General features: G+C 39.9%; 2 long non-coding RNA genes across 4 annotated transcripts; both read left to right on the forward strand.

Annotated features, from left to right (window-relative positions):
- The first annotated feature begins 3431 nt into the window (after positions 1 to 3431).
- Positions 3432 to 4337, forward strand: LOC131611744 (uncharacterized). 2 transcript variants are annotated; one of them, XR_009287106.1, is made up of 3 exons: positions 3432 to 3836; positions 3945 to 4027; positions 4122 to 4337. It is a non-coding gene; the product is annotated as an uncharacterized LOC131611744 (long non-coding RNA). The 2 variants fall into 2 exon arrangements; XR_009287105.1 differs by having other exon boundaries at positions 3432 to 4027.
- Positions 4338 to 14161: 9824 nt separating this feature from the next.
- LOC131611745 (uncharacterized) lies at positions 14162 to 15067 on the forward strand. 2 transcript variants are annotated; one of them, XR_009287108.1, is made up of 3 exons: positions 14162 to 14566; positions 14675 to 14757; positions 14852 to 15067. It is a non-coding gene; the product is annotated as an uncharacterized LOC131611745 (long non-coding RNA). The 2 variants fall into 2 exon arrangements; XR_009287107.1 differs by having other exon boundaries at positions 14162 to 14757.
- Positions 15068 to 23040: the final 7973 nt, after the last annotated feature.

Here is a 23040-nt window from a genome sequence, read left to right on the forward strand (position 1 = left end):
ATTCGGGTGCGAATTGGTATGGATTTGGGTTACTACGGTGCTGATAAATTGGAGTTTTTCTGCTACAACAGCGACAGGAACCGGTTCCCAGTTAGGAGGAACCGAGTTCCCGTAGTAGAAAACAGGAACGAGGCATTTCTGCTCAACAGGAACCGGTTCCCACGTAGGGACAACCCGGTTCCTAGTACAAAAACCAGAGAGGTGTTTATGAAGGATTTCAGGAACCGGTTCCCACATAGGGAGGAACCGGGTTCCACAGCTTTTTCCTAATTTCCACTTAACTTTAAAAACTCCTAACTTTTAAACCGTAAATCGGATTTTGGTGCCGTTTCGAGCACAACGAAGCTAATTAAATGATTTATATAATTAAATTATGTTTTGAATCGTGACTCGATTTTATATTAAAACTCTCAATTTTAATTGGTGGTGATAGTTATACATACAGGTAAAATGGTAAATGTTTTTATCTGTTGTGATGCCGTGGTTGTAACTGGTGGTTGATATACATATATTGTCGATGTAAAATATGTGTTTGTTATGGTTGAGAAATAGCATAACTGTGTGTGCCTATTGATTTTTGTTTTGGTTGATGATTATGACATCTGGTTGATTAATGTTGATGATGAGCATGTTATGGTTGATACATGCATTTCATAATCATTATGTGGCTGATCCTTGACGATGGTGGATGTCGCTACCGCGAAAATTAACAGAGTCGCCACTAACATATTTATCCTGAAAAGGAAGGGAATGCCAGCAAACCGCAAAACAAACAACGGTCTCACGACCAGAGAAAAAGGGTAAGGGAGTCGGTTACGCGAGGGGAAGGTGTTAGCACCCCTCGCGCCCATCGTACTCGATGGTATCCACGCATGTGTCTAAATCTATGGGTGTGTAACAAATCTACGCTAATCTGGACTAAAATGAATGCAGAATGTAGGGAAAAGAAAGGATTATGCTCGCACGGGCCCTACCCCGCTGCCTACGTATCTGTTTTGCAGAATCAGAGTTACCGTAGCTCGGCTAACTAATTTCTGTTTGTTTTTTTGTTTTTTAGGTGAACGAGTTACATTCACACTCCGCTGCTCGACCTTTGGAGACTTATGCCTGGGAATGGAGAGGAAATAACAAGTTCTTAAGAAAAGAAAATCAAAGAGTGTGGTTTGTGTTTTAAAGAATGCATGAGGAATACCTAAGCTAAGGGGGAAAGCTTGCTACCTAATGTTATCATACAAAGGGTATCAGTCTAAACTAAACTAATCAACCTACGAGGGAAAAGGGAAGCAAACAATAATATCACACAAACGAGCATCCGCTCGTAAAGCAAACAAAACCAACGGTACTGACCGAGTGGTAGAAAAGCGGTCCCGCCATAGCCAAGGGGAGCAGCTCAACCCAAGTCAACCAAGCATTAGACCTCGTGAAAATGATCGGGCCATAGACAAGAGGGCGGACCCCTCTCAGCAACCAAGCCGTCACGGATCGTAAAGGAAAACGGTGCGTGCGTACACCGAGCATCAACGTCGAGCGACGCGAGCTATAAGAAAGGCGGGGGTCCGATTGCATGAACCCTTTACCTGACATACTCGATAACAAGATCTTTTGCACGTTCGGAAGCAAGCAACGCGAGGCGTGCGCATACCAAACAGACTCGATGAGACTAGGCGGGGGTTGATTACGAACCCTTGACCGCATGCCTTCCATGAGGACTTAACGGAGTGCCATATAGGACTTATTACACCGTGACTCCCTGCCGCAAAGCACAAATATAAACACACCAACAAAAACAGAGCCTCTTTCGAGGACTTGGCCAGATGCATGTCTAAGTCCTACTTCTCATGTTAAAGGATGATGCGAGAAAGCGGTAAAAGGGACAAGGAGACAATACTGAACGGATAGCAAATCCGCAATGAGCTAGCAAGTGTAAGCAGAGAAGTCCGGAATACTTCGCGTAAGCCAGCATCAAGCAAAGTCGGAAAGCATCGCTGTGAAAAGCAATCACGAGCGACATATGGTACGCGTCGAGCATAACCACATAAGCAACCTGCAAAGGAACACAAGCCAGACAATGCAGGAATATACATCTCAATGAATGAGAGATCAGATGAATCGCATCAAGGATAAATTCGTATCCCACAACTAAAGTGGAACACGACTCGAATCAATCACACTGGAAGCGAATTCGTGTCCCACAAATAAAGTGGAACACGAAGCAAGTCAAATAGCAATCAAAGGCTCTCTCGAAGTACCTCGCACATCTCAACAACCAAATCAGTAATAACAAGGAAGCATGCATCCACCATAGAAAATAAGAGAAATTAAATTCTAAGTAAATCCTAAACAAAAGTCTAACAAGATTAAATTGTTTTTGTGACATTTTAACTAAAACTAGAATAGAACTATGAAAGAAAACAATTAAAGTCTAACAAGCAAAAGATATGACATGTTTTTTATTATCTTTTTATCAATGCGAGAAATCTAATCAAACGTAACATTTTTCATGGTATTTTATCAAAGAAATAAAACTAAACAATATAACAAAACATCTAATTCTAACTAGAAAATATTACATGTTTTTGGTTATTTTTTATCATGCCAAAGTCTAACAAAGAAATCAATTATTTATACATTTTTATTATGCTAAAAATAATGGAAAGCAAACTAGTCAAAAAAACTAAATCTAATATGAATTAATAATGGAACAAAGGGGTTTAAAACTGAAATCAGGGTGCAGTCAATAATGTGGGCGCAGGCCCAAGGGTGAAAGGCCCAGGGAAGTGTTTTTGTTCAAGTTCAGCATACAATAACCATGTGCATTGGGCTTGGGGGAGGTGTGATCAGCGATTCGGGCTAGGCCCAACTATAGGGTGATCCATCAGACTTTGATCCAATGACTCATGGCCAATTAAGCATAATTAACAATAGTTAACACTAATCATCAACAGTTAACCACAATTACCAACAAATTGAATTAGGAAGGGATTTAGGTTTACGTGTTCTTGTTTGTGGCCCTTGGTCTCTGCAAACTCAAACTCTCTTCTCCTCTTGTAAGAACTCGCGGCGGCCGTGAAGACTCCTTCTCCGGCGAAATTCCTGCGTTGGTCACCGTGAATCAATGATCACGCGGTGCTTCCTCATTCGTTCCTCTCTTGCTCATCTCTCATCTCAGTTCTGAATGCACACTCTCCGATTTAATTCCTTCAAGCTTTCTCTCAGTCGAACGTGACAACAACGGAATCCTCAAGCTCTTCTCCGATTAGACTCATGCTTCTATTTTCGTTTCCTGAATGTCTGTGAGGTTATGCGATGATGATCGACGATGAAGGCATCGTTAATAGATGATGATTGACGTTGAGACGCGGTGAAGATTGATGATGTTGTGTTGAAGAGCGAGATGAAGGTGACCGATTCACCGATGAATGATCTTGAAGGTTTTTTGGTGATTTTCTGATGGATCGAGGAAGTTGAAGGTTCTTACAGGTTTGTTAACCAATATTTCTATTATCAACTTTCGATTCCGATTCGTTCTCTTCTCAGTTTCCTCTTGGAATTCTCTTTTTGTGCGAGGTGGAGAACGAACTGTGGATTGAAATTGAGAGAACTCGAAGAGCGAATCCTCTTTTGTGGAGATGCAGGTTTGCTTGAAGATTGGTGATGATTGAAGGTTGCCACGTGAAGATTCAAGGTTGTTGAGTGGTGATTGAAGATTGTTGATGAACGCCGTAGTGATGATTAGAGCTTGTTATGTTGAAGATTGAATGAGATTGAAGAGGGAGGTTCTGAAGAATTCACGAGGAAAGGTTGAAGATGACCGAGAAAAGTTTGTTACCGATTCGGTTACGTTCTCTCTAATCCTTTTCTGTTCTTCTCTTTGTGAACTTTGTTACAATTTTTTTTGGTGATTGAATTGAAGAGAAGATGATGAATATCATATGATTTTGCAGGGATGAATGAAGGTTTTTGTGATGATTTTGCTATAGGTTGAAGAAGATGGATCGTGAATTGAGAGAGAAGGGAGAGTATGAAGGTTTAAGATTTTGTTCCCTCCTCCTCTTTTTCTGAGAATCTTCCTCTATTATGCTGTTATGCTGAACCGTCAACCTCTTTTTTTCTTGATGCAGGTGCGGGTTCCTTCGGTCATATTTGGTTTGGAAGCAGCTTGGAGATACGAGATTATGATAATTCGCCTCTGATAGAAAACTGTTTCCCTTTTTCTGTACATGCCTTTTTGTAAATTGAATTTTGAATGTATGGATATTGGATTGTATTCTTGAATTGGTGTCTGGGATGTAATGAATTTGTAATGGACATTTGACATTTTTGTATTGAAGATGGAATTGATCTTGCAGTGAATTTTTGAATGAAAATATGGATAGTGGGTTAAAATGAATTTTGTGATGGAATTTCGGATGAAGTTTGTAATAATGAAGTGAATTTTGTAATGAATTCTGACTATTGTAAAAGGGTTTGAAAAGAATGTATGGACATTTGAATATTTTTGTAATCGGGACACCAAGCAATTTAATGTCTTAATCCAACCAAACTTGCATTAAAATCAACAAACAATCGATTCGACCATAAGGAATTCACAACTTCAAATTTCGCACCATGACAAAATTCTTCCTCAATTAATGAGCACAACATGCCTCGATTCAAAGACCACCAAGGGATTATCATATACAAATTCTCATTCATTAGTCCTTGAGCGGTAAACCATATAATCACGACTTGTACAAGTAATTGGAGAAGAACTTTGCACCAAACTGTTTTAATAATAAAGAAACTTCTTTATCATTTTCTCAATTTCTGAACGACGAAATAAGCATCTTTGATAACTTATAACTCAGAGAAAGAGGGCAAATTTTGGGGTGCAACAGCTGCCCCTATTCAAACTTCTTGAACCTGACGAGTGAGAAATGCATGTTTCGAACCGTTGAGGTGGAAGGAGGTTGAATACCAGAATGAACTCGAAAATTTGCACTCTTGATCAATAGAAGATTCCATCTTGAAATAAGAAGGAATGTACCACCCCGCAAGCAGGGAGAAAAAACTTCAATCGATCTAGATAATAAATATGTTCCAACTTGTGATAAGAAGGAACGGGCACCCACAGGCAGGGGAAACACTTCAATTGATCTGGGCATCAAGAGAAGGAACATCTCGGCTGATCTGAGTATCAGGCGTAGCAGATGTCTCCGAACTTGCATCGGGATAGATGTCTTAGGTCGATCTGGGAATCGAGGGAGATACATCGGTTGAATCGGACATCAACGGGTAATAGGTATCTCTGATCTGGGAATCATGATCTGGGAATCTGGGCAGACATCTCTTCTGATGCAATTAAATCATCAGGTAGATATTCCAACTAATCTGGGAATTAGCGGCTAGCTCCTTCGTAAGACCACGGGGATCCGGAGGCGGTTCCTTCAACTGAACTGGTAATCAGGATAGGAACAATATCTCTTCCGAACTGTGTACGCCGGGTAAAGAAAACGTCCTCAACTGATAGTAAGGTATCAGGACTGGGCAAACGAGTTTCTTCTTCTGAACGAACTAAATCGTCAGGGAGTAGATATTTCCAACTGATCTGATGTATCAGAGGGCTTGCTCCTTCGGAAGATCTATAGAGATCCGGAGGCGGTTCCTTCAACTGAGATGGATATCAGGATAGGAACAAATATCTTCCACCGATCTGGGGACATCGGGAATAGGAATGTCTTTGAACTGATCTGAGCTGTGCCAGAAAATAAGTAGAACAATCCTCGTCTGATTCAAAACATCAGGATAAGCGCCTGTAATGACTAGGTGAATATTGCTCTCTAGGGAGCATTTGAGTCTGGATAACTTTCCTGTAGAAAGAAACAACAAATATGATATGGTTTATGCATGATGTATGTATGAATGTGTATGGAATAACGTTTCCGAGAAGGGAGACGCTATACCCTTTTGAGAATGCAATGCAAATGATGCATGATTCGAACGTTGCTTGGGGAGACAACGGAGGAGCACTGAATTGCTGAAGAAGTCCTGGAGAGATTATAGAACTCTGCGGGGAGGACAAGATGAGTGACCAAGGGTCACAAACTGCGAGCTGGCAAAGATGGATCAGAAATCTGCTGGATACGATCAAATCTGGATGCGAGCTCTGGTTGGGGAATAAATCCTGCTTGAGGATATGAACATCCCAATTAACTGCTTGGGGAATACCCTGGCAACTTCACTGGTGAAGAAAATTCTCAACACTCTGGGGATGTGGAGATAAGAGCAAGTCATGGAGATAACTCTGATGGGGAGTGACCAACTTGCTTGTGCAGGATGCATTCCGCTGGGGAAGTCCTAGATGAGAGCATATCCTGCTGAGGATGCAAATGAATCTCTGTTGAGGAAAGAAACTCAGTGGGGAAGATGAATACTTCTGCAAAGCGAGCGGCTGAGGAGATGAGAGATCCGCTGGGGATAAGGAACTTAGCATAAGAATCTTTTGTTAAGATCACTCCACTGGGGAATAATATGACTCTCTTGGGGAAAACAGGTCAATCTGTTGGGGAGAGAAAGCCCTCTACTGGGGAAAATGAGGAACTCGGGCATGGAACCTCATTTAGAGCTTGCTGGGGAATCAGATACCATTCAATCATGATTCAACTGGGGAGAAGATATTCCATTGAGGAATAAGGCTTCTGAAGCATGGAGACTGTATGGAGATGTGCTTTGCCGAGGAGATGAGAATCTTGGAACAAAGAAAGTCTCATCCAGATATACCCAGCTGGGGAATGAGAATCTCTCATTAGGAAGCACTCGGCTGGGGAATGAGAATCTCTTATTAGGAAGCACTCGGCTGGGGAGTGAGAATCTCATAAGTCTAGATCCGCCACCGTGCTGATGTGATGCGCTCAAAATGATGTACCCACAACGGGAAAATGCAAGAGCAAACAGATTGTCAGACATCTTAACTTTGAAACTTTCCATACAAGCAATGGATTCAATGAGCTGATAGGCAAGCAATGATTAGAACACCAAACAAGTATCGGCCGGAGCATCAAACAGACATTGGTTCTCCAAGAGAATGCCACCAGGAAGTGGGCTTAAGGGGTCAAGCAAGTGTTGACTTCAAAGGGACCAAACAAGCATTGGCTTTCATAGCGTTCTGCATATCCATATTGATTGTGAGGATTCCAACAAGTATTGGGCTTTCGGTCTTCGCTCAATGTCGAGGATGTCAACCCTGACGATTCTCAAGTTCATAAGTTGTTTAGCTCACACCCGAACTTTAAACTGAACACCTCATGATGAGGAAAGAATGCCACTGCATAGTGTTTTGCCCCAGCCTTAAGGACTTTGAAGAAATTTGTCTCGTAAAGACTTCTTGAGATTCATGCTATCATAGCCAACTTGCCCCAGTATCATGAACTTTGGAACCATGCCCCTGCCTGACTTGTATAGTAGGTAGCTTCAGCTACGCTTGGGTGAATGCCCCTGATTGCGTAGCGTTTTGATATATTCTTCGAATCTTGACCCGATTGCCTCAGATTGATTGAAAACTTACTCGATAGAGTAATCAAACTCTTTTGTTCCCCTGAGGGTGATCAGACTTTGAAATATTTCTACCTCTGCTCAACGGAGTTCTGAAGACAACATGTCCCTTGGGAGGATAGAACTTTACATCTGAAGTTCATGATGGAAACTTTCTTGATGTTAAGCATTTGTTCACATGCAAAGAATGTTTATTATGAGAAATATAATTCTAATGCAAAGAGTATGTTTGTCTTGAAGTTTAAAGAAACTTTTTGAAAGGATGTCATAACATCGATTTTTTTTTAAAGAAAGATGGTGTGACACCAACTCAAGCGTTTAGCGGATCTCCTAGGAGTCAGTTTACCGTATCATCATGTATAGTCTGCTTTCGAATTAACCCTGCTTCAATTAGGACTTCTGAGGGTTGTAACGTGGCCAGGTTCACGGTTTTTTAGAAAAAAGGATTTTTAGGCTCAAATTATTTAGTGCCCACCCCCTTCGTGATGTTCTCCAGTCCTAAATTCAGTTAACTTGACATGAGCATTCAGCTTTCAAGAGGAAATTGGGATGGTTAAGGAGTCAAAGAGGTCTTCTGGATACGACGATCACTTCACCTTTCTTGATTCCCTAATTAACATCACACGACTTTGTCCTTGATTAACAATTTCATTATCATTTCCTCTTTTTTCCTTTTTCTTTCTCTTTTTTTCTTTCTCTTTTTTCCTTTTTTTTTCTTTTTTTTTTTCTTTCTTTTTTTTATTTACCAAGTCGTGTGATCCCGCAATACCTTTGCTTTATTGGAAGTGATCGTGACTGCCTGAATTCTTGGTAGATGAAGAATTACCATTGTGGTATCGTCATCGTTCGTCCTCCTGATGTAAGGGATAATCTTGATGTCTCGACCTCTTGAGACGAGGGATAACTGTTGTGGATTTGACTTTCCTCAACCTTTTGAAAGATAGCCATTATTGTATCCTTAGATGTGTGCTCCTGATGAATTTTGAATGCTCGATCAGGTTAACTGAATACTACCCTGCCCCAGGGTTAAAATAAGGGTTTTTTCTGCATAGAAAAGAAACTCCTACTTCGAAGGCTCAGAGGGGTTAACGAAGGTTTCACTCCCTTATATCTCCAGTGTTTGGGAATTTGAATCAATGCCTGTACATCATCAACAGGGTTCTACTCAAAAGCATACCATTTGAGGTTATTGGTATTATGTTCATCATTCTCCCTTCAGAGTTATCATGCTTTATTAACAAGAGTTAAGTACCACAAAAAGCATAGAAAAACATATAAGAGCAAGAGCGAAAGGAATTTTTTTTTTAAGACAAACATATCCAATGCATTATGATTATAGTTCAAAAATAAACAAGTTTTACATACAAACAGTATTGAACAAAACAAGAAAGCTTAAACATGAACATGCATGATGATTTAGGAATTGCCAATGTTGAAGAGATCTTCTCCGTATTGACTTATTGCTTCAGAAGATCCAGTGAGATAGAGGAGAATTTCAATTCTGGCCTTCAGGAGTGCATGTGATAGCCTCAGTGTCAATCAGGTCTTGGACCTTGTCTTTGAATGACTGACAACCTTCAATCAGATAACCAAGTGCCCCTAGAGTGGAAAGCACACCAAGCACCAACATATGTTCCTGTAGAACACTTTAGATTACTTCACAGAAGAAGATTTCGGCAAAGTCATACAGAAGTTGCAAGTGTCCAGCTTTAGGGATTTGAGCCATGCAAGTGGTGCACAAGCTCAAGATACAAGGCGTCTTGCTTATCCCTCAGTCGGGAGCCCTAAATATAGCGACTGGAGTATGAATGCTTTAGGGATTTGAGCTGCCAATGATGCGAACTCAAGAACACGGAGTCTTGCTTATCCCTCGGTCGGGAGCCCTAAATATAGCTGCTGAAACAGAAAACACCATTATGAATGGAGGAAACTTGTATTACTATCAGTGAACAACATTAACCTCTGACGCTTGGCTATCAAAGTCATTACTTTGAACACACAATGATTGTTGGAAAGGAAGCCCCTGGCAGTACAAGTTGCAAGTGATTCTCATGAGTTACCCCTTGAGGAGGATCAAACATTCTACTTGTGGCGCATGAAATGGAATTAACCGGTGGAAACCGTTATGAATAAACTCAAACATCTCTGCATCGCGCAAGTTCTGGACTCTTTGTACCTCAACACCTTGTAAGACTTGACATTATGATCAGGTGCCCCGAGAATGGAAAACACCAAGTATTGTCATTGAAATCAAGAGAGCTATTTGTGGTGAGAAACACCCAAAGCACGAGTCTTAACCGATTGAAATTCCATCAAGCGAGGAAGCAACTGAACACCAGACATGGGGATAACATCAACTTGCTTCTTACTCTTTCCGTCTCTGTTGACAAGCAAATAATACTGACAAGCAAACTCCAAGAGAGGAGGAGGTGACTCGGGATATGAAGCAGAACCTTGAGAATGAAAGGCATCTCCGTAGAACACTTTTGATTACTGTCTGGCAGAAGATTCTGGCGAAGTCACACGGAATTTGTAATGCTTTAGGGATTCGAGCAATGCAAATGGTGCAATACTCAAGATAGACAATGTCTTGCTTATCCCTCGTGCGGGAGCCCCAAGCAATTTCAAAGACTTGTAGATACTAACATCACAACCAGGTGCCCCAGAATAGAACTCACACCTAGTGTCATTGTCATCAAGCCATGATGTAGACATCCCCATAGTACGGAGCTTAACCGGTTGCAAATAAAGCAAGCTTGGAATCAAGTGAGCATAAGACAAGTCTTCAAAAAGAACCTCAACTGACCTTTCCTCTTGGTCACCCCACAAAGTTGTTCCATGATTAATCTTTGAGCACACAACAAGAACAAATCAAATCTCTAAGTCTGGTGAGAGTACCAAGTCTGAATAAGAAATCCCCAACTTTGAAAACCTGTTATGCATGAGATGTATGAAATGCATGATATGAATGCAATGCCATGTTCATTCAATTTCCAAGGAATCCTCGTTTTTTGATTTTTTTAGCGAGCAAGAGATGGAAAAGCTCGACGCGAGGCTTAAAGATATGATTCCTTGAAAATGGAAGGAACATGTATGCTAGTATGCTAGTTATTTTTTGTACATCATTTTTTGGAAAGTAAACATGCAATGATGCAAAGTGGTGGGAACCACAATACAGGATATATCTGGAATGCCGAGAAATCACACGGCACAGGTTCAAAGGTTCGGCTCCAAATGATAAACCACACGGAACACGGAATGTCAATCCACATAACCAAAACCCATAGAACATAGATTACCACTCGAACAAGAACCATAGTACCCCACGAACCGGAACCATAGTACCCCACGAACCGGAACCAATAGTACATTCGAACGAGAACAGCGGTAACCCACGAACAAGAACAGCGGTAACCCACGAACGAGATCAGCGGTCACCAACAATGTACCTGTTATATGATCATTGATACCCACCCCACTCACGGGTAAAATCTAGGCCAAGGTAGGTCAAAAAGCCAACAGAGGATCGAATGTAGGCGTTATCATACGATATTGCCTCATTCCACCAAGCTCTGCCCGTGGATACGTGATCAGATCAATCAGGCATACGCCTTCTGTCCGTCACGGCCACTCTAGTCCTAGTTCCTATGGTATCACTCATAGCCTGGGTATTGGGCCTTTTACCTCTTGAAACACCCACCCAACAAACAGAGATCCAGACAGTCCAGAATATGATGCAGAAAAGTAAAAGCGCACATAGAATGCAATGCAAACAGGTAAATATGCAAAGCAATAAAAACACCCAATGATAAACACACAAGCGTTAGGATCGACTCGCTGAGTCCGGACCAGCAACAGGTCGAGACTTTCCCCAGCAGAGTCGCCAGCTGTCGCTACCCCGCGAAAATTAACAGAGTCGCCACTAACATATTTATCCTGAAAAGGAAGGGAATGCCAGCAAACCGCAAAACAAACAACGGTCTCACGACCAGAGAAAAAGGGTAAGGGAGTCGGTTACGCGAGGGGAAGGTGTTAGCACCCCTCGCGCCCATCGTACTCGATGGTATCCACGCATGTGTCTAAATCTATGGGTGTGTAACAAATCTACGCTAATCTGGACTAAAATGAATGCAGAATGTAGGGAAAAGAAAGGATTATGCTCGCACGGGCCCTACCCCGCTGCCTACGTATCTGTTTTGCAGAATCAGAGTTACCGTAGCTCGGCTAACTAATTTCTGTTTGTTTTTTTGTTTTTTAGGTGAACGAGTTACATTCACACTCCGCTGCTCGACCTTTGGAGACTTATGCCTGGGAATGGAGAGGAAATAACAAGTTCTTAAGAAAAGAAAATCAAAGAGTGTGGTTTGTGTTTTAAAGAATGCATGAGGAATACCTAAGCTAAGGGGGAAAGCTTGCTACCTAATGTTATCATACAAAGGGTATCAGTCTAAACTAAACTAATCAACCTACGAGGGAAAAGGGAAGCAAACAATAATATCACACAAACGAGCATCCGCTCGTAAAGCAAACAAAACCAACGGTACTGACCGAGTGGTAGAAAAGCGGTCCCGCCATAGCCAAGGGGAGCAGCTCAACCCAAGTCAACCAAGCATTAGACCTCGTGAAAATGATCGGGCCATAGACAAGAGGGCGGACCCCTCTCAGCAACCAAGCCGTCACGGATCGTAAAGGAAAACGGTGCGTGCGTACACCGAGCATCAACGTCGAGCGACGCGAGCTATAAGAAAGGCGGGGGTCCGATTGCATGAACCCTTTACCTGACATACTCGATAACAAGATCTTTTGCACGTTCGGAAGCAAGCAACGCGAGGCGTGCGCATACCAAACAGACTCGATGAGACTAGGCGGGGGTTGATTACGAACCCTTGACCGCATGCCTTCCATGAGGACTTAACGGAGTGCCATATAGGACTTATTACACCGTGACTCCCTGCCGCAAAGCACAAATATAAACACACCAACAAAAACAGAGCCTCTTTCGAGGACTTGGCCAGATGCATGTCTAAGTCCTACTTCTCATGTTAAAGGATGATGCGAGAAAGCGGTAAAAGGGACAAGGAGACAATACTGAACGGATAGCAAATCCGCAATGAGCTAGCAAGTGTAAGCAGAGAAGTCCGGAATACTTCGCGTAAGCCAGCATCAAGCAAAGTCGGAAAGCATCGCTGTGAAAAGCAATCACGAGCGACATATGGTACGCGTCGAGCATAACCACATAAGCAACCTGCAAAGGAACACAAGCCAGACAATGCAGGAATATACATCTCAATGAATGAGAGATCAGATGAATCGCATCAAGGATAAATTCGTATCCCACAACTAAAGTGGAACACGACTCGAATCAATCACACTGGAAGCGAATTCGTGTCCCACAAATAAAGTGGAACACGAAGCAAGTCAAATAGCAATCAAAGGCTCTCTCGAAGTACCTCGCACATCTCAACAACCAAATCAGTAATAACAAGGAAGCATGCATCCACCATAGAAAATAAGAGAAATTAAATTCTAAGTAAATCCTAAACAAAAGTCTAACAAGATTAAATTGTTTTTGTGACATTTTAACTAAAACTAGAATAGAACTATGAAAGAAAACAATTAAAGTCTAACAAGCAAAAGATATGACATGTTTTTTATTATCTTTTTATCAATGCGAGAAATCTAATCAAACGTAACATTTTTCATGGTATTTTATCAAAGAAATAAAACTAAACAATATAACAAAACATCTAATTCTAACTAGAAAATATTACATGTTTTTGGTTATTTTTATCATGCCAAAGTCTAACAAAGAAATCAATTATTTATACATTTTTATTATGCTAAAAATAATGGAAAGCAAACTAGTCAAAAAAACTAAATCTAATATGAATTAATAATGGAACAAAGGGGTTTAAAACTGAAATCAGGGTGCAGTCAATAATGTGGGCGCAGGCCCAAGGGTGAAAGGCCCAGGGAAGTGTTTTTGTTCAAGTTCAGCATACAATAACCATGTGCATTGGGCTTGGGGGAGGTGTGATCAGCGATTCGGGCTAGGCCCAACTATAGGGTGATCCATCAGACTTTGATCCAATGACTCATGGCCAATTAAGCATAATTAACAATAGTTAACACTAATCATCAACAGTTAACCACAATTACCAACAAATTGAATTAGGAAGGGATTTAGGTTTACGTGTTCTTGTTTGTGGCCCTTGGTCTCTGCAAACTCAAACTCTCTTCTCCTCTTGTAAGAACTCGCGGCGGCCGTGAAGACTCCTTCTCCGGCGAAATTCCTGCGTTGGTCACCGTGAATCAATGATCACGCGGTGCTTCCTCATTCGTTCCTCTCTTGCTCATCTCTCATCTCAGTTCTGAATGCACACTCTCCGATTTAATTCCTTCAAGCTTTCTCTCAGTCGAACGTGACAACAACGGAATCCTCAAGCTCTTCTCCGATTAGACTCATGCTTCTATTTTCGTTTCCTGAATGTCTGTGAGGTTATGCGATGATGATCGACGATGAAGGCATCGTTAATAGATGATGATTGACGTTGAGACGCGGTGAAGATTGATGATGTTGTGTTGAAGAGCGAGATGAAGGTGACCGATTCACCGATGAATGATCTTGAAGGTTTTTTGGTGATTTTCTGATGGATCGAGGAAGTTGAAGGTTCTTACAGGTTTGTTAACCAATATTTCTATTATCAACTTTCGATTCCGATTCGTTCTCTTCTCAGTTTCCTCTTGGAATTCTCTTTTTGTGCGAGGTGGAGAACGAACTGTGGATTGAAATTGAGAGAACTCGAAGAGCGAATCCTCTTTTGTGGAGATGCAGGTTTGCTTGAAGATTGGTGATGATTGAAGGTTGCCACGTGAAGATTCAAGGTTGTTGAGTGGTGATTGAAGATTGTTGATGAACGCCGTAGTGATGATTAGAGCTTGTTATGTTGAAGATTGAATGAGATTGAAGAGGGAGGTTCTGAAGAATTCACGAGGAAAGGTTGAAGATGACCGAGAAAAGTTTGTTACCGATTCGGTTACGTTCTCTCTAATCCTTTTCTGTTCTTCTCTTTGTGAACTTTGTTACAATTTTTTTTGGTGATTGAATTGAAGAGAAGATGATGAATATCATATGATTTTGCAGGGATGAATGAAGGTTTTTGTGATGATTTTGCTATAGGTTGAAGAAGATGGATCGTGAATTGAGAGAGAAGGGAGAGTATGAAGGTTTAAGATTTTGTTCCCTCCTCCTCTTTTTCTGAGAATCTTCCTCTATTATGCTGTTATGCTGAACCGTCAACCTCTTTTTTTCTTGATGCAGGTGCGGGTTCCTTCGGTCATATTTGGTTTGGAAGCAGCTTGGAGATACGAGATTATGATAATTCGCCTCTGATAGAAAACTGTTTCCCTTTTTCTGTACATGCCTTTTTGTAAATTGAATTTTGAATGTATGGATATTGGATTGTATTCTTGAATTGGTGTCTGGGATGTAATGAATTTGTAATGGACATTTGACATTTTTGTATTGAAGATGGAATTGATCTTGCAGTGAATTTTTGAATGAAAATATGGATAGTGGGTTAAAATGAATTTTGTGATGGAATTTCGGATGAAGTTTGTAATAATGAAGTGAATTTTGTAATGAATTCTGACTATTGTAAAAGGGTTTGAAAAGAATGTATGGACATTTGAATATTTTTGTAATCGGGACACCAAGCAATTTAATGTCTTAATCCAACCAAACTTGCATTAAAATCAACAAACAATCGATTCGACCATAAGGAATTCACAACTTCAAATTTCGCACCATGACAAAATTCTTCCTCAATTAATGAGCACAACATGCCTCGATTCAAAGACCACCAAGGGATTATCATATACAAATTCTCATTCATTAGTCCTTGAGCGGTAAACCATATAATCACGACTTGTACAAGTAATTGGAGAAGAACTTTGCACCAAACTGTTTTAATAATAAAGAAACTTCTTTATCATTTTCTCAATTTCTGAACGACGAAATAAGCATCTTTGATAACTTATAACTCAGAGAAAGAGGGCAAATTTTGGGGTGCAACAGTGGATCAGTGGTAGCTAATTCCCATTGTGTGGAATTACTGAGTAGGTGTTGCCGTATCTTTGACGATGGTGGATCGGTGAAACGGGTTATCCCATGTTTGGTACCACATGCATGTAGTTGCATTGCATTAGCCTACTTGTGCTATTATAACATGAATGGAAGATTGTCCAATGTTATAATACGTGTTGATTGTGTATTTGTTGTGGCTAATTGTGTTGTTGTGAATTTGATCGTAACTGTAATTGGGTGAATAATATGTGATTGATATTTTATTATCTATATCTTATAACATTGGTTAAATGTGAATGAAACTCACCCTTACTATTGTTATTTTTCAGATTAAGGAGTAGCTTTTGTACTTGGTGAGGATTAACTCGTCAAGTAATTCGTTAGAGTCAGTTGGGTCCGTGCCATGCTCTGGTCGTGTAACACTGGGGACATTATTTAGAGTTACTTGATAAACTCTTACCATTGGGTGGTTTTGTTTATGGTGGTATTTTAAGTGTATGACTCTGGTTGTTTCATTTATCAGATGTTAAAGATATTTTCCGCTGTGTTAACATGTTAATCTGGATAATTTTGGTTTAACGTTCTCGTTTATGGCATGACATGAGTATTGTTTTAATTATTTGGAAGTTGTAATGCCCTTTTCATGTTTTACTCTGATTATTGTTAAATTTTCCGCGGGGTTTTAGAAGGGTGTTACAATAGTGGTATCAGAGCATAGTAGATCATTAGAGTCAGAGTATCGTGTCATTTAATCCCTCGTATGCAATTAGTGTAAGGTTGACACTATCAATACTTCTTGTTCTAACGAATATTCTTTTAATATTTAGCAAAACAATGGCCGGAAGAGGTGGAAGGAACGACGATGCGATTGCTGAGGCTCTGGGTATGATTGCTGGTGTACTGGGAGGGAATGCCAATGGGGCTGGAATTGGTGCTGACAGGCAGCTGAACAGTTATCAGAGGAACAATCCTCTGTTGTTCAAAGGCACTCACGATCCCGAAGGCGCTCAGAAGTGGATGAAGGAAATTGAGAGAATCTTCCGGGTGATTGATTGCGATGAAAATCTGAAGGTGGGATATGGTACTCACATGCTGTCTGAAGAAGCTGATGATTGGTGGATGGCTAGTAGGGATGAACTGGAAGCTGCTGGTGTTGCAATTACTTGGGCTATGTTCAAGAGAGAATTCTTGCGGAGGTACTTTCCTGAGGATGTTAGGGGCAGGAAAGAGATCGAATTTTTGGAGCTAACACAAGGTAACATGACCGTGCCGGAGTATGCTTCCAAGTTTGTTGAGTTGGCGAAGTATTATGTCCACTACAACAATGATGAGGCTAGCGAGTTCTCGAAGTGTGTTAAGTTTGAGAATGGTCTCCGCGACGAGATTAAACAGGGTATCAGAATTCAGAGGATTCGCAGGTTTGTTGATTTGGTTGACTGTAGCCGCATCTTTGAAGAGGACAATGTTAAGTTGAAGTCATCGCACTCTCGCGAGTTGGTCGACAGGAAAGGGAAGAAGCACATGGACCGTGGTAAGCCATATGGTAAAGGTAACCAGAAAACTGGAGGCTGGAAGAAGCCTAGTGGGGGAGACTCTAGTGCCCCTATTAAGTGCTTTAAGTGTGGATAACCTGGACATCGCATTCATGAGTGCAAAAGTGAAGAAAAGAAGTGCTATAAGTGTGGAAAGGCAGGTCACATTGCTATTGAGTGCAAAGGGAATACTGTAACTTGTTTCAACTGCGGAGAAGAGGGTCATATTAGTCCTAAGTTTCCTAAGCCAAGGAAGAATCAAACTGGTGGTAAGGTGTTCGCCTTATCTGGTTCCGAGACTACTCCAGAGGATCGGTTGATTAAAGGTACGTGTTTTATCCATGGAACTCCTTTAATTGTGATTATAGACACTGGCGCGACACATTCTTTTATTTCTATGGACTGTGCTAAAAGGTTGAATTTAGAAATATCTGATATAATTGGAAGTATGGTTATTGACACTCCTGCGTCGGGTTCAGTGACTACTTTGTTTTCTTGTTTGAACTGTCCAATTGATATCTTTGGTAGAGAGTTCGGAATGGACTTAGTGTGCCTTCCGTTGGAACAACTCGATGTTATTCTGGGAATGAACTAGTTGCAATTCAATCGGGTTTATATCAATTGTTTCTCGAAGACGGTTATTTTTCTTGAAGATGTGAGTGTGGAGGGTTTGGCGATGACTGCTAGGCAGGTAGATGAAGCGATGAAGGACGGGGCTGCCGTGTTTATGTTGATTGCATCTATGGCAGTGAAAGAGAAAGTGTTGAGTGGTGAATTACCGGTATTATGCGAATTTCCCGAAGTCTTTCCAGAAGATGTTAGAGAGTTTCCACCTGAGAGAGATGTGGAATTTGCTATTGAGTTAATTCCGGGAACTAGTCCTGTGTCGATGGCACCTTATCGTATGTCGGCATCTGAATTGGCTGAATTGAAGAGTCAATTGGAAGAGTTACTTGAGAAGGAATTTATTCGTCCTAGTGTTTCACCATGGGGTGCACCAGTGTTACTGGTAAAGAAGAAAGGAGGTTCGATGAGGCTGTGTGTGGATTATAGACAGCTAAATAAAGTTACTATCAAGAATCGGTATCCGTTGCTGAGGATTGATGATTTAATGGATCAATTAGTTGGGGAGTGCGTGTTCAGTAAGATTGATCTGAGGTCGGGATATCATCAGATTCGGGTGAAGACAGACGATATTCAGAAGACTGCATTTAGAACAAGGTATGGTCAATGCGAATATATTGTGATGCCATTTGGAGTTTTTAATGCACCTGGTGTTTTTATGGAATATATGAATAGGATCTTTCATCCTTACCTCGACCAGTTCGTAGTGGTGTTCATAGATGATATTTTAATTTATTCTAAGAATGAAGAAGAGCATGCAAATCATCTTAGAGTGGTATTAGAATTGCGAAAGAGAAGAAGTTGTATGCTAAACTGTCGAAGTATGAATTCTGGTTAAGCGAAGTAAGTTTCCTTGGACATGTGATTTCCAAGAATGGTATTGCCGTGGATCCAACAAAGGTAGAAGCTGTGTCTCAGTGGGAAGCTCCGAAGTCAGTTTCTGAAATCCGTAGTTTTCTTGGTGTAATACGGTGAACTGACTTTATCGAAATGTGCGGATAGCAAGAGTCGCCACCGAATTTTATTTTATCCAATTGGAAAGGCTAAAAGAACAGGAAAATACCTTTTAAAAAGATTTTGAGTTCGGGGGGTAAGTTATACAAAGGGAAGGTGTAAGGCACCCTTTGCATCCATGTTTTCCATGGGCTCTTAATTGCTTAGCTCACTTGTTTGTTTGAATCGTTTGAAAGAGTGTCGTGTGTGAATAGTAAAATTTCGTTAAGGACTTTAGCTTGTAAATAAGCGTAGCCTTGTTTTGAATAGTTTTGAAAGGAGGTGTGAAAAGTATTTTGAATTTTTGAATTGTGAGCAAGCAATTAATAGCAACTACCTACCCTAAGTTAGAAAAATTGTTCTTTTAGTCTTTCGGGCGAAAGGGTCTATCCATACCATGAGAGGGCAGGAAGTCTTTCAATTGGATGTACGGGTCATCGAAGTTATCGTTCGCCACAAGACTGTCCCTTGCCATAAAGAGGGCAGGTAGTCTAAGGGAAGGATATAATAGTCATTTAAGGCATCATGCGAGGATACCTTAGCAATGGGGACAAATCATCATTTTACCGAGGCAACATCGAGGGACAAAATTGATGATGATAATGAACCGAGGGCAACATTTGTTTTGCTTTAGGTATCCTCGGAATCGAGGGACTTGACTATTTAGTATACTTAGAGGCAACAAGGCAACAATATAAGGCAACAGGCAACAAGGAGGGTTACCCTAAAGGTGTGTGGGTGCAACAATCACGTGGTTAACTTCGATGATATTTATCTTATAATTAGGTAATTCAAGATTCAATTCATGGTTTATCACTCCCTAGGGTTACTAACCACGTAGTTTAAAATTGCAGAAATTAAAGGCAGGAATTAAAACCTACGCTATTACAATAAACACCTGCGGGGATGGGGGAATTAAAACAGAAAATAAGAAATATAAATAAGTAATTTAATTATCTTGATCCCCGCCTTGATCTTCCTCGAACCTTGATTGACCCTGATCATCTGAGAATTAAACAGAAAATAAACAAAAGGGATGAGTGTAAGAGAGATTCATTGACTATTTGAAATAACCCTATTTTGGGCAAAAGCAGAATAAAAATTAAAATAAGATTTAAACCAAAAGGAATTAGAAACTTAGCTTTTTTTTTAATTTGGCATGGCGCGTAATCGGAGAATCTTGATTAATCCTGAAAATTTGAACAAAGACAGAAAAAGGTTAGTGCATTGACTGATCTAAACCCTACTTGATTACAAACCCTAAAAGTTTACAAACCATACCCCTAAACCTAACAGGTTTACTCAAGAAAACTTATTGTGACCTAAAGGGTTTGTAAGGCTAAAAATGCGTTAATAGATAATACCTACCAATAACAGTGATTAATGATCATGATGAAAAGAAATAAAAAAAATCAGGGTTTTAAACATTAAAAATATTAAATATAGAAAATTAAATATGTTTGAGAATTTAAAAATAAAATCGAAAGTCCGATTAAATAAACCAAAGAGTCATGAAAAATATTTATTTTATAAATATAAATAAAAAGTTTAAATAAAATAAGTTTCTTTAAAAATAATAAAGAAAAAGAAAATAAATAAAAGAGGAATTATGTAATTAAAAAAAATAAATAAAAAAGGTTAGAAAACTTAGCTATGATCTTGTGTGACGCTTTCCTGAGAGAGCATGGTGGGCACGCATCTTCTGGGGCGCAAGATCTGGCATGACGGAGATCCAACGGCAGCCACGTGGGGATGCATCGTATACGTTCAATGATCATATGCACCAGATTTATGAACAAATAAATGGTAAAAATATGTTGTGGAACTCTAGGGTCGAACCCAGGCCCTCCAGGTTCCAAAGTTTACTCTACTACACACTGTTAGTTGTAAGTGGAACACATGGAATAGCATAAGCAAAAAAAAAAAAAGAAATCAATTGGAAAGTCAAACCTGGGGTCCACTGTCATATGCGTAGACCAATAGAAAAAAGGAAGAGAGTGTCACTTGTTGACTATCCAATACAAGCAAGCCACATGCGTAGTCCAAGTCCAAGTTACTGTTCATCTTCATCTTTAATTTTGGCCCAGATTTTTGCTACGGTTTCGCCGTCGTCTTGCTACGAGTTCTGCATCACCTTCCGTGGCCAAATTCTGGAGATGAAACCTGCACAAATCAGCATCATATGCGAAAACCTAACGTCCAGATCCCGTTAGAATTAAACCCTGAACACGAATATGGTCCTAGTTTGGCTTGAAGCATCCTGAAACATGGAAAACGAAAGATTTCTTCTTTGTGCCCTAACAATGGCACTCCATGATTCCTACACCAAAGCTTACAAACGAGGCATCAAAAACGTTCTTTACATCAATATGAACAAATATATATGCATGGAAAGTATTGACAACGCATGAATGAGAAGTTTCGATTCTTGAATATATAACACAAACCGTGAGCTTGGGAGGGACGGTCCAGAGTGCTTTAAACTTCAACAATGATTGGTATGAGGTCTCATGAGTTTCAAGAAGACAATGGAACGAGCAATATTGATCGTGGAAGGCTGGAGTTTGGACTTTGATGATGCAAATTTTCCTCTCAAATTTTGAACTTCCAACCCTAGTCTCCTCTCCTAATTTTTTCGTCCCTTGAAAGGCTGCCCTTGTTGGCCTTATATAAGAGGTGAATTAGGGTTAAATATCTTGGAGAGAAAGCATGAGATTATTTGAAGAAAATATTTGATTGATTTCTTTTATTCTTGCATGAGATCTTTCTAAATTTGTCCCATGCTATTTTCCAAACCCTTTCACGTGTAACCTTAGCCATTTAAACTTACCAAATTAATCTCATAACATTTTACAATTAAATCTTGATTTTACTTGATTTAATTTTGAATTTAAATGAATAAATTCAAAAATAAAATAATAAAATCATGAATTATTGCATGAGATAGTCTTATGGGTCCCAATCATGATTTTTGAATTGATTAAAAATAGGAAGAATAAACATGTAGATTTTCATCATTTAATTATGATTTAATTTGATTTTATTTCGAATTTAAATGAATAAATTCAAATTAAAAGAAATAAAAATCATAAAATAATGACAAATGAATTTTTAGGCCCCCCATGAGCTTGGAATCACGTGGATAACATAAAAATATGAGCCCATTACTTAAAAGTTTGAACTTTGTTATTTAGGGTTTCATGCTTTTCTTCAAATTTCTCCAACTTCTGACAGTCATAGCTTTCTCAATTTTAACCCAATGAAGGTGTTATAGGACTTTTTGGAAACCTCAGGTTGTCTTCTACAAGCCACTTTGGAACATATTTTGCATTTGGAGATTTTATCTTGATGATATGGCTCCTGACAAAAAACAGCTTTTTGCGATCTTCTAGAAGGACCTGTAATGTGTTGGCTCATATCTCTTATGCGGAAGCATTTCTTGACCTTGGGCCCAACATCAAAGTTGTAGAGAATCAAATTTCCTTGAGAATGAGCTTTGGTTGAGGAATTTCTGAGAAAGTATGAGAGAGTTATGGCTGGTCAAAGTTCGGTTGACTTTTACCTAGAAACCCTAATTTAGCAACTTTGTACTTTTGATGATTTCTGAGCTTTTCTTGATGAATCATGATCAACTCTTGATCAAATGATGAATGTTACTTCAAAATGTTGACGTTGATGAAAAATCAGGAGCTTTAACTGTGGTTTGACCATAGTTTGACTTTTAGGTCAACCAGTCGATTATTGATCATTTGGGCCATTGACTGAGCAATCTTTTGATCAGGGCTTGAAACTTGGCATGAGGGTACTTTGAATCATATGAGAGATCATGGAATCTACTTGAGGTATCAGAAGTTCAAATTCCTTGATTAAATCATAAACCCTAATCTAGAGGTTGTTGTTTAGGAGAGGGACTGCATGCTTCCTTCTTGTGTATCTTTGGGCATTTGAAAGTCAGATGGACTGAAACATGAATAAATATGTTGGGAAAATTTTGGGGTATGACACTTGGTCTTGCGGGTTACTATAGAAAGTTCATTGAAGGCTTCTCAAAGTCAGATGGTTTGTCTCATATTTAGCTCTTTCTGATCAAAGAGATACTTCATATTTAGTAATCACAAGAGTCTGAAGTATCTCTTTGATCAGAAAGAGCTAAATATGAGACAAAGGAGGTGGTTAGAATTTCTTAAGGATTATGATTTTGGGCTGAATTACCATCCGGGTAAAGCAAATGTTGTTGCCGATGCTTTGAGTAGGAAGTCCTTGCATATGTCTATG

The sequence above is a fragment of the Vicia villosa genome, linkage group LG6, assembly GCF_029867415.1.
Source record: "Vicia villosa cultivar HV-30 ecotype Madison, WI linkage group LG6, Vvil1.0, whole genome shotgun sequence".
NCBI classification, from domain to species: domain Eukaryota; kingdom Viridiplantae; phylum Streptophyta; class Magnoliopsida; order Fabales; family Fabaceae; genus Vicia; species Vicia villosa.